The sequence below is a fragment of the Oncorhynchus clarkii genome, chromosome 3 (genome assembly GCF_045791955.1).
Source record: "Oncorhynchus clarkii lewisi isolate Uvic-CL-2024 chromosome 3, UVic_Ocla_1.0, whole genome shotgun sequence".
NCBI classification, from domain to species: domain Eukaryota; kingdom Metazoa; phylum Chordata; class Actinopteri; order Salmoniformes; family Salmonidae; genus Oncorhynchus; species Oncorhynchus clarkii.
In genome coordinates, this window is record NC_092149.1 from 66656436 (window position 1) to 66669679 (window position 13244).

Below are 13244 nucleotides of genomic sequence, written 5' to 3' on the forward strand. Positions count from 1 at the left end.
CAAGGAGGATCCAAGACCCCTCCCTAGGACCTCCAATAAGCTTTGAGAGGGAGGTGAGGAATAGAGGAAGGAAGGGCTGAGGAAACAATACCATCGTCTCAGTCATTTCTAACTATAACCACTAGGGGGCAATGATGATGCACAGGGTGAATACATGTCCCCAACAACACAATTCCCTAAACAGCAATCACGCTGTTATATGACCCTGGTTACATCCGGTCCTGGACAAAAGTTTAAACCAGTTAAAAGCCAGTGGAAACATGAAAGTAGTTCATATGAATGACACAGCCTATCTTTTGTCGATGAATGATACAGGGAGTACATGGAGTACAGGTGTGTCTACATTTCCTACCACAACTCATATTGTTTGGCTTATGTATTCTGACTCCCCATCAGGTTTGTGGGATGTAAATATGTTTTTCATTAGTTGTCCTTCAGACTCAGTTTCCCAGAAATCGTTCAATAGAAGTCAGACAATAAATAGTCTGGTTCATTTGTTTGTCTGAGTCATCATTTTATCATTTACACATCCTGCTTGTTTTCATGGAAAATGGCCCAACAACACAAACATTAGTCAGATCTGCTCGGACGGAAGGACAGACAGAAAGAAGGATGGACGGACGGACAGTATGGTTATGAAGTCCCCTCGAACTATTTGTTTACCCTGAACATTATGAAACCTGTTCTATTGAAACTCACAAAAAAACTAAACGTCTCTTCTCAGGTACAGTAGACTCCCACACACTGTGAGTGATCCCTGCCTACCCAGTCACACAGTAGCATCCCCCTGTATACAGCCAACTGTATATTTAGAATGTAGGTTAACAAACAGGCTTAGATTAGATTGTGTTGGATGGAAAACAGGACAGGTGGGCTGCTGGGCTCTTAAATGGACTAATCTGTATTAGCCTGAAAAGTGTTTTAGGGAAATTTGACAGTCAGTGATTAATTTGACTTGACAGTATGCTAATTCCGCTTAAGCTCGCAGGGCGGCAAACTCCATTAGTGACAGCGGGATTTCCTCTCTCTCTCTCTCTCTCTCTCTCTCTCTCTCTCTCTCTCTCTCTCTCTCTCTCTCTCTCTCTCTCTCTCTCTCTGTGTTTGTGTGTGTGTGTGTGTGTGTTTACATGTGTGTGTGTGTGTGTGTGTGTTTACATGTGTTTACTGACTGACTCACTGAATGACACATGCCACTCCTCAAGGGGAGTGTGTGTGTGTGTGTGTGTGTGTGTGTGTGTGTGTGTGTGTGTGTGTGTGTGTGTGTGTGTGTGTGTGTGTGTGTGTGTGTGTGTGTGTGTGTGGAAGGAAGGTCTGCCCTGGTGACCTCGCCTGATTGTTTACACTGTTGTATCTCTTCAGGTGTTTGATGAACTCTGACCTGGAAGTGTTTCCTGCTGCGATCAAGGCCATGCTTCCATTGTTCAATCTTACACACACAAACACACACACACACAGAGAGAGGGGGAGAGAGAGAGAGAAATCGGTTCATATGTACAGTATACTACATCACTGTGGCCATTTCAATCCAAGCAGGTTGATTAAGCAACACATCCTATATTTTTCGTGATTTGTCACCATGAAGAGGAATAGATAATGTCAGGAACAGAACAGACAGCAGTATACATTAGTTCCAACTTCATTAGTACTACATGATGTGTTTATTGTAAATGTGTCTACATCAACCATGTTATATTTACAAATACTCCTACTGTTCCTGTCTTGTGTAGTTAAGGTTGATGATGCTATAATACGCAGTGTGGTTCCACTGCACTGTGTGAGGCCTGTTGCTCTACTACATGCTCTATCATTACTGTGGCCAGATTCACACTGGGCCTGTGTCCAAAATGAAACACTATTCCCCATATAAATCACTATATAGTAGTGCACTATATAGGGAATAGGATGCCATTTGGGACATAGGCTGAGCCACCTAGGAGGCCTGGTCCTGCAGTGCACACATATGCTCTTGTCTTTAAGTCCTCCCTCTCTGACACTCCCTTTAATAAGCTTTGCCATTCTCTTTAATTAAGTTCTGTCACTCCCTTAAATCAGAGTCGTTATGCGCTCAGTAGTCCAGTTAGAAGCCTTTGACCTCGGTAGTCTGATCCAAACACTGATCCCAATCTCATTGGATTACCTGGAACTGGCTAGTATGTCCCATGTATGGTACCGACCCCCCGCTGGGAGTGGCCTCCTCACCCTACCTGGGGGATAACTGGCCGGGCAAGGAGGCTGGACTTGGGAAGGTTGAACACCAGACAAGCTGCAGCGTTCTGGATAAGTTGCAGGGGTTTGATGACACAAGCAGGGAGCCCAGCCAACAGCGAGTTGCAGTAGTCCAGACGGAAGTCGACAAGTGCCTGGATTAGGATCTGCGCCGCTTCCTGTGTGAGTTAAGGTTGTACTCTACGGATGTTGTAGAGCATGACCCTGCAGAAGCGAGTCACTGCTTTGATGTTTGCAGAGAACGACAGGGTGTTGTTCAGGGTCACGTCAAGGTGCTTTGCTCTCTGAGAGGGGGACACCGTGGAGTTGTCAACCGTGATGGAGAGGTCTTGGAGTGGGCAGGCCTTCCCTGCATAACAAGGCACGGCATGGCAGCTCGGTAACCCCATGCCATTATCACTGGTCCAGGACGTAGTTCATGCACATTGCTCAATGCTCAGTCAACCACACGCATATATACATTACTAGGCACAGATGCAGGCTCGCATACACTCACGCACATGCAGGCATGGATTCAGGTTTGTATGCATGTATTGTACTCACATATGTAGGAGGTGATTGTGTTAAGAGAGACCCACATACCTGGTGTTAGGGGCCAGGCCCCTGGGGGCCATGGAGCAGAGACAGGGGATGGCCATGATGCTGACAAGGAGGAACAGACCCTGGTTGGTCATCCACAACTCTTTCTCTTCTAGAGAAGACAGGGTTTCAGTGACGGACAGTGTCACACTATAAAAGATAAGATATAGAAAAGTTCACATTGATAAAACATCATCCATGACAAACTCACCTATGTCGTTGTCATCTTTCAAGGACTCATTTCTAAAAATATATATATATTTTCAGATGCATCATTTTGACTTTTGTCTTTCTTTGTGAGATTCTCCCCCCCACATATTTTGTCGGTTGTTCTTCTACATAGAATGTCTTTTGGTTCCCTTCCAACGATCAAATCAAATCAAATTCACACAGGTAATTACTATCAAACTTGGACTACAGATTTTATAATCAGACAGACTTCTGTCACTTACTTTACTAGATCCAGCATTTCAGTCTGGACTTTCTTCACAGGAAGATAGGACAATTCACAGTCTTCAGGTCTGTAATCAGACATACCAAGATAGAGAGGGAGAGGAAGATGAAGAAAGTAGACTTTAGATGGCTGGATTGGAGAAGAGGAGGGATGGTTCTCTAGAGACAGATTCATGTGTGATAAAGAGACTATTCAAAAGGAAACCCTGGCAGGCAAGTCTCTTTCCCTGGAGGCTTAGTCCAGAATTGACGGGTATTGTGTGTGTGTGTGTGTGTGTGTGTCTGTGTCTGTGTGTGTGTGTGTGTCTGTTTGTGTCTGTTTGTGTCTGTGTCTGTGTGTGTCTGTGTGTGTGTCTCTGTGTGTGTGTGTGTGTGTCTCTGTGTCTGTGTCTGTGTCTGTGTCTGTGTCTGTGTCTGTGTCTGTGTCTGTGTCTGTGTCTGTGTCTGTGTGTCTGTGTCTGTGTGTGTGTCTCTGTGTCTGTGTCTGTCTGTGTATGTGTGTGTGTGTGTGTGTGTGTGTGTGTGTGTGTGTGTCTGTGTCTGTGTCTGTGTCTGTGTCTGTGTCTGTGTCTGTGTCTGTGTGTCTGTGTCTGTGTCTGTGTGTGTGTCTCTGTGTCTGTGTCTGTCTGTGTATGTGTCTGTGTGTGTGTGTGTGTGTGTGTGTGTTTCTGTGTGTGTGTGTGTGTCTGTGTCTGTCTGTGTGTGTGTGTGTGTGTGTGTGTGTGTGTGTGTGTGTGTGTGTGTGTGTGTGTGTGTGTGTGTGTGTGTGTGTGTGTGTGTGTGTGTGTCTGTTTGTGTGTGTGTGTGTGTTTCTGTGTGTGTGTGTCTGTGTGTGTGTGTGTGTGTCTGTGTGTGTGTGTGTGTGTGTGTGTGTGTGTGTGTGTGTGTGTGTGTGTGTGTGTGTGTGTGTGTGTGTGTGTGTGTGTGTGTGTGTGTGTGTGTGTCTCTATGTCTCTGTGTCTGTGTCTGTGTCTGTGTCTGTGTCTGTGTGTCTGTGTCTGTGTGTGTGTCTCTGTGTCTGTGTGTGTGTGTGTGTGTGTGTGTGTGTGTGTGTGTGTGTGTGTGTGTCTGTGTCTGTGTGTGTCTGTGTCTGTATCTGTGTCTGTGTGTCTGTGACCCTCTAGAGCAGGTGTATTCAACTCTTACCCTACGAGGTCCAGAGCCTGCTGGTTATTTGTTCTACCTGATAATGAATTGCACCCACCTGATGTCCCAGGTCTAAATCAGTCCCTGATTAGAGGGGAACAATGGAAAATGCTGTGGAACTGGCTTCGAGGTCCAGAGTTGAGTTTTAGGGCTCTATTGAGAGACTTACTTGAGGTTTGCTAGCGTTTTGATCACAGTGAACTCCCGTTTCTGCCCAGGTGGCATCCATTGATGCCTTTCCGCCAGGGCCAGCGTCCACCCCCCAAAACCAAACATGGCAGAGAAGCCGAAATGCAGGAGGCGACCAAGAGAACTGAAACTACACACATCTACCTCCTATAGTAACACAGACAGGAGACAAAGAGAGGGAAGAGAGAAGAAGAATAGATATGACTGATATCGATTAATGTACTGTATAAAGTTGGCACCCTGGTGCTGCAGCTTGAATGACATGCTTCTACTCGGTGACGGGATCTCTGGCAGAGATTGAGATGTAACTAGTACGTGTATGGCATTCTTTCACTTCAGTTGTAGGCCTACATTTAGTCCAGCACACAAAATGGGAAATTATTATTCTCTGGTTTATAATTTACAATACATCAGACTATGCCATGGTCATTGCCATTTCTCTTGTGGCAATATAGGCTTATGATGATACAGACACAGGTCCCATCCTATTGGCCTATACACATTCCTGACCTCTTTCTGTCTCGCCCATATAATATATGGCTCCTGACCTCATAACTCATGAATATTCATGAAGTCTAAAACATCCTGCCAGTTGGCCTTATTCACATGCATAAATATGACTTCATTAGAAAACCAACAAGCCCTATATCGGCCCGTCGTAAATAAGCATCGCCATTCCTTGTTCGTATCAAGTGTTCTGTGTTCTTGTTTACATTATTTTGCTTATAACCCAAACATTTTGTCTGTCAGTTAATTGTCATCCACGATGAAATCGGGGAGGGGACTGTGGATCTGTGCATCTGTTCTCATCCGTGCATTTGTTCATACGTTCGTTAGTCACACGCAATGAACATCTGATCAAATGGCTACCCAGATTATTTGCATTTCCCCCCTATTTTACACCTCTGCTACTCTCTGTTATTATCTATGCATAGTCACTTTAATAACTCTACTCTTAATAACTCTATCTACCTAACTCTACCTACATGTACATATTACCTCAATTACCTCAATTACCTCGACTAACCGGTGACCCCACACATTGACTCTGTACCGGTACCCTCTGTATATAGTCTCGTTATTTTACTGCTGCTCTTTAACTACTTGTTACTTTTATTTCTTATTCTTATTCATATTTTTTAAACTGCATTGTTGGTTAGGGGCTTGTAAGTAAGCATTTCACTGTAAGCTGTTGTATTTGGCGCATGCGACTAATAAATTTGATTTGATATCTCAGACAGCTCTGGTCCGATTTTAATGAAACTTAGGTGAATGATGCCTCTTGCCATAGAGATCCGGCATTTACAACATTACACTGATTGGCCAGATGGTGGCACTATAACAAGATAAAAAAATGCTAAATTTGACCGAAAGTCATGAAATGTGTTACATAGGTCCCTCTCCTCACAAGGAAGAAATTGGCCTCAGGGACCCATGAGGTCCACCATGATGGATTTTCCGCCATTTAGTATTTTGTGAAAAACGCTACTGTTCTAGCACCGAATGACCGATCTACAGGAAACTTGATATGTGACATCTATGGACATCAATCAGCGCAATATTTTCCAGACTAGTAACTAAAACAACATGTCCGCTATTGACCAATAAACATTCACATGGTTGTGGTCTGGAACATAAGTGCATATAAGTCAGTAAAGGATATATGTATTGTAACGACCCTGGGAAATCGACCCTGCCACACGAGCATGCTTTTACGGCACAGTCGATAGCGTGCCGTACCACGGGCTCGAAGGTCGAGGGTTCGAGACCTGCTCCCTGCTGTTTCATTACATTGGTGTCAGAAGTGGTCGGAACTTGCATCCACGACAGTGCATGTGCTTGGCCGGTGAGCGCGTTCCTGTAAGACATAGAGTCGCAAGCTAGTGCGAGGACGCGCTCTTTGAAAGGAGGGAGTAGTGTAGCATATAAGTCAGTAAAGGATATTTGTATTCTAACGACCCTGGGTTTATACGCGCGCAAATCGACCCTGCCACACGAGCATGCTTTTGCGGCACAGTCGATAGCGCGCCGGACCTCGGGCTCGAAGGTTGAGGACGGTCAAGGACGAACCAAACCTTTTTTTCTCACGATGTCAAGCAAAGAGGCACTGAGGTTGAAGGTAGGCCTTGAAATTATATGCATATTATTAGTCTATTTGGATAGAAAACACTCTAAAGTTTCTATAACTGTTTGAATGATGTCTGTGAGTATAACATAACTCATATGGCAGGCGAAAACCTGCGAAAACTCCAACCAGGAAGTGGGAAATCTGAGGTTTGTAGTTATTCAACACTTGGCCTATCGAAACACAGTGTCTATGGGGTCAAATTGCACTTCCTAAGGCTTCCACTAGATGTCAACAGTCTTTAGAACCTTGTTTGAGGCTTCTACTGTGAAGTGGGGGTCAGTGGTCTGGCAGAGTGCCACGAGCTCGTGATGCTCATTCACGTGAGAGTTAGCTCGCATTCCATTGCATTTCTGAAGGCAAAGGAATTCTCCGGTTGGAACATTATTGAAGATTTATGATAAAAACATCCTAAAGATTGATTTTATACATCGTTTGACATGTTTATACGGACTGTAATGAAACTTTTTGACTTTTTGTCTACACCTAGTGCTCGTGGGTCATGAAGTTGGATTACTGTGCTGAACGCGCTAACAACAAGGGGGACAACTTTGGGCATAAATTATGAACTTTATCGAACAAATCAAACATTTATTGTGGAACTGGGATTCCTGGGAGTGCATTCTGATGAAGACCATCAAAGGTAAGTGAATATTTCGAATGCTATTTCTGACTTCTGTTGACTCCAACATGGCGGATATCTCTTTGGCTTGTTTTGTCGTCTGAGCGCCGTACTCAGATTATTGCATGAATTGCTTTTTCCGTAAAGTTTTTTGAACTCTGACACAGCGGTTGCATTAAGTAGAACTCTATCATTAATTCTGTGAATAACACTTGTATCTTTTATCAATGTTTATTATGAGTATTTCTGTAAATTGATGTGGCTCTCTGCAAAATCACCGGATGTTTTGGAAGCAAAACATTACTGAACGTAACACGCCAATGTAAACTGAGATTTTTGGATATAAATATGCACTTTATCGAACAAAACATACATGTATTGTGTAACATGATGTCCTCTGAGTGTCATCGGATGAAGATCATCAAAGGTTAGTGATTCATTTTATCTCTATTTCTTGTTTTTGTGACTCCTCTCTTTGGCTGGAAAAATGGCTGTGAGTGTTTTTGTGACTTGGCTCTGACCTAACATAATCATATGTTGTGCTTACGCTGTAAAGTCTATTTGAAATCGGACACGATGGGTAGATTAACAAGAAGTTTGTCTTTCATTTGGTGTATTGCACTCATTAATGTGTGAAAGTTACATATTTCAAAAAAATATTTTTAAATTTTGCGCGCTGCCTTTTCAGCGGAATGTTGTCTTGGGGTGCCGCTAGCGGAACCCCTAGCCATAAGAAGTTTAAAGGCTCAGTCAACTTAGTGTATGTAAACTTCTGACCCACTGGAATTGTGATACAGTGAATTATATGTGAAATAATCTGTCTGTAAACAATTGTTGGAAAAATTACTTGTGTCATGCACAAAGTAGATTTCCTGACAGACTTGCCAAAACTATAGTTTGTTAACAAGAAATTTGTGGAGTTGTTGAAAAACAAGTTTTAATGACTCCAACCGAAGTGTATGTAAACTTCCGACTTCAACTGAACATGTACATATTACCTCAATTACCTCGACTAACCGGTGCCCCTGCATATTGACTCTGTACAGGTATCTCCTGTATATAGCCTCGCTATTGTTATTTTACTGCTGCTCTTTAATTATTTGTTACTTGTATTTATTTTTCTTTTCTTTTTTGTAAGGTATTTTATATATATATATATATATTAACTGCATTGTTGGTTAGGGCTTGTAAATAAGTATTTCACTGTAAGGAATACCTGTTATATTCAGAACGTGAGAAGTACAATTTGATTTGATTTGATAAACATGGCTGTGAAAATAACCGAATAGAATTATTTTGGGAAATAATACGGTCGGCATTTGATTGTGAGGAATTCTAGGTCAGGTGAACAAAAGGACTTGAGTTCCTGTATATTGTTACAATTACACGATGAGTTGTTAATCATGAAACATACACCCCTGTCCTTCTTCTTCCCATAGAGACATTTATTGCTGTCAGTGCGATGCACTGAGAATTCAGGTGGCTATACCGACTCCGACAGCATATCCCCAGAGAGTTATGTTTCCGTGTAACCGAGTATGTTACAATCCCTGATGTCTCTCTGGAAAGCAACCCTTGCCCTGATTTTGTCAACTTTGTTATCTAGGGATGGACATTAGCGAGTAATATACTTGGAAGCGGTGGGGGTGTGCGCTCCTCCGAAGTTTGACTAGAAGACCGCTCTGACTCCCTCTCCTCAGGCGGCGTTGTTTTGGGTCGGCCTCTGGAATCAGTTCAAATGCCCTGGTGGTGCGGACAAAGGATCCACTTTGGGAAAGTCGTATTCCTGGTCGTAGTGCTGGTAAGTTAACGTTGCTCTGATATCCAATAGTTCAACCCGTCTGTATGTAATTACACTTAAGATTTTCTGGGCTAACAAAGTAAGAAAAAATACATCAAAAAACAATTTACTGCAATGTTTCCTAAGGACTTGAGTTCCTGTAGATTGTTACAATTACACGATGAGTCGTTAATCATGAAACATACACCCCTGCCCTTCTTCTTCCCATAGAGACATTTATTGCTGTCAGTGCGATGCACTGAGAATTCAGGTGGCTATACCGACTCCGACAGCATATCCCCAGAGAGTTATGTTTCCGTGAAACCGAGTATGTTACAATCCCTGATGTCTCTCTGGAAAGCAACCCTTGCCCTGATTTTGTCAACTTTGTTATCTAGGGATGGACATTAGCGAGTAATATATTTGGAAGCGGTGGGGGTGTGCGCTCCTCCGAAGTTTGACTAGAAGACCGCTCTGACTCCCTCTCCTCCGGCGGCGTTGTTTTGGGTCGGCCTCTGGAATCAATTCAAATGCCCTGGTGGTGCGGACAAAGGATCCACTTCGGGAAAGTCGTATTCCTGGTCGTAGTGCTGGTAAGTTAACGTTGCTCTGATATCCAATAGTTCAACCCGTCTGTATGTAATTACACTTAAGATTTTCTGGGCTAACAAAGTAAGAAAAAATACATCAAAAACAATTTACTGCAATGTTTCCTAAGGACTAGAAGCGAGGCAGCCCTCTCTGTCAACGCCATCGCAGAGTTGCTATTTTTTCCTAACATTTATAACTGATTTTACGATACATTATACTGCATTTATAACAGGGATACAGCTAATGCAATAAACATATTGTTTGAATGTCCACAAAAAGAGGGCATTCTATCTACAAAGTATATTTTGTGTGGCATGTTTTCCAGTAAACCCTGGTACTGTCTCTTATCTCTTCTCAGCCCAATCCTCTTGTCTATCAGGCTAAGTCGGGAGAAGCTCACACAGCACCGCCAACACAAAAGATCAGACAATTCACTACCAGGAACTTCACCTCCTCCTCAGACAGACAGACAGACAGACAGACAGACGTATGGTAAGGTTTGTATTCTCCGAACACCAGAACCAAATAACACCTGCCCAAGCCAGCTATTAGAATTGTTAACATTTATGTTAAGAGTCTGTCACAAGAGACTCAGCGAGTGTGAGAAAGCCCTATCTACACCGTGAGAAAAAACAGAGAACATGTGAGGGACAGGATGACAGCCCTTCCCCCTTGTTCTCCAGGGACTGTTCATTCTTCCAGGGGGCCTGTTAACCAGATCTAGTAGTCAGAAGACAATACCAGCAGCTCTGCTCAGGGCCTCCCACATCCCACAATTGCAGCGATGGAGCTAATTAAGAACCAGATTGCGCCAACCACTAGTTCCTCACCAACCATTCTATTGTGGCGAAGGAGGACCATATAATACTGAAACCCATTCCTTATGTGAGGATCGCACACACACGCAGACACACAACTTGGTGGAATTGTAAAGTAAATATGCATACCACTTACATATTAATCCACTCAGTGTATATTTGAGCTGTATTAGATACCTGTTCCATTGCTCAAGGTCTCTGTGTTACGAAGCAGCTCTATTATCAATAGCATTGTAGTGATGTCTACATCTTAAATGGGATAATACTGGAGAACATGAGAACGTACCCATGATGATGTGCATTGCAGTGGTAACAAGGTGCCATATGCCATAGACAGAACGAACACGTCACCGTGTCAGTGGAGCCTGGAGAAAAAGAGATGCAGAACAACATCAGTGGAATGCCATACACATGATATTGTCGTCAAACAATAAGTAGTTCTCAAAGGGGAAATGTCTATACCATCCAGGTTTTCTGCTATTTGCATTCACTCATTCTCCTATCAATTATCCTATTTACCAAACCTATGACTGAGCTTAATTATTGCAGAAGTAAGCCATCTGAATGTAGCAAGCTATCACAATTCGCAATGATACAAAAGACAAGAAAGCCTATGCAAACACAATGTATCCTACTATTTGTAGATGAGGTAGCTAGGGTTAATAATTAATTAATTCAACTTAATATTGTCTGGTGCCAATTAGGCTGAGTTTACCTTGCTGGCAGTGGTGGACAGGATAGAACAGGTGTCAGTGTGTTTGTACTGATTATAGACAGAGACAAACACACAGAACGGAGAGAGAGAGAGAGTGGGAGAGAGTGAGAGAGAGAGAGAGAGAGAGAGAGGAAGAGAGAGAGATTTACTGTATATACGGGGAGAGAGAGAGACAAAGCATGAGACAAAGAGACAAAGGGGAGCGACAGAAAGAGAAAGAAAGGAGAGAAAGAGAGACAGATTTACTGTATATACAGAGAGAAAGAGAGAAAGAAAGAGAGAGAATGAAAAAGTGAGCGAGAGAAAGATATGGAGAGAGAGATAGCAGAGAGATAGCAGAGAGAGAAAGAGAGCGCAGGTTGTCTCTGTCACTAGGTGAGTAGGCATTTCCTTTCAAGCTGCTATCTGCCATGTTGTTTGCTCAGATTAACAGGATATGAGAACTGATGTCTGTAAAGAAGTGCATTACAGACAGATAGGACAGGCTGGGTGGGTGGGTGAGTGGCTGGGTGAGTGAGTGAGGGCTTGAGTGGCTGGCTAGCTGGCTGGCTGGCTGGCTGGCTGGCTGGCTGGCTGGCTGGCTGGCTGGGTGGTTGGGTGGGTGGGTGAGGGATTGACTTGTTCCTCCTCTCCTATGAAATGCGGTAGAGGCCTGGACAGCACAGAGCACGGAATACAGGGGTGATGCTCAGACAGCTTGGCTACCGATAGATATCATATAGTGCTGAACTCTGACCTTCCAATCCACTGCTACTATTACACTGTTACTGTAACAAAGTTGTTCCCAATGATACGATTTATTTTAAAGGGATCTAGATCTTCATTTCTACAATTATTCATTCAATGTATTGATTGGACTAAGACATTTCAAAATGTTTAGATGCTTAGGCATTGTAATGGCATATTATGCAAATGAACTAATAATTTGCATGGTGTGATTCATCTCTTCTTTACTCCATTGCATGGAATGCTTTTGTCCCTTATAATCCAATATATCTACAGTGCAGATAAATACCACATGAGATTTCCCTAATACTACAAAGGAACTAGTGTAGATAATAATGTAGTATTTTCCATCATCAGTTTTGTTTACATCTATTGTTCCTAACCATTGTTGTGTGTGGTGCTCATATTATCAACAGCGATTGTAATTCTATAATTCACCCTCGTTAACTTCCCCTTCCCAAAAGGCACACGCACTGCCTCATACATACATACAACATGACGGATGAAGAGAGCTAACATGCAGGAGGAGGGGAGGAAGAGAGACAGAGAGAGAGAGAGAGAGAGAGAGAGAGAGAAAGAGAGAGAGAAAGAGAGATTGTGTGTGTGTGTGTGTATGTGTGTGTGTGTGTGTGTGTGTGTGTGTGTGTGTGTGTGTGTGTGTGTGTGTGTGTGTGTGTGTGTGTGTGTGTGTGTGTGTGTATGTGTGTGTGAGAGAGAGAGAGAGAGACCCTAAACAGAGAGTACACAGTGGCAGATTACCTGACCACTATGACTAACCCAAACTTAAGGAAAGCTTTAATTATGTACAGACTCAGTGAGCATAGCCTTGCTACTGAGAAAGGTAACCGTAGGCAGATCTGTCTCTCAAAAGAAGACAGGCTATGTGCACAGTGCCCACAAAATGAGGTGGAGCTGCACTTCCTAACCTGCTGCCAAATGTATAACTATATAGACACATACACCCTTTTCTACTTTAACTATTTGCACATGATATGACATTTAAAATGTCTTTATACTAATGGAACTTTTGTGAATGTAATATTTACTGTTCATTTGTCTACTTCACTTGCTTTGGCAATGTTAACATATGTTCCCATGCCAATAAAGCCCTTAAATTGAATTGAATTGTGAGAGAAAAATAGAAAAAAGTAGAGAGAGAGAGAGAGAGAGAGAGAGAGAGAGAGAGAGAGAGAGAGAGAGAGAGAAAAAAATGTCCTTGGAAGTGTGTGAGGCACTTCTGCAGAACAATTAACTTAATTTAGCAGACATCATGA

The 13244-nt window shown here is 42.9% G+C and overlaps 1 pseudogene; it reads right to left on the reverse strand.

The window, feature by feature from the left end:
* LOC139401708 (ceramide kinase-like protein) overlaps positions 1–13244 on the reverse strand; it is a 112728-nt pseudogene that overhangs the window by 1864 nt on the left and 97620 nt on the right.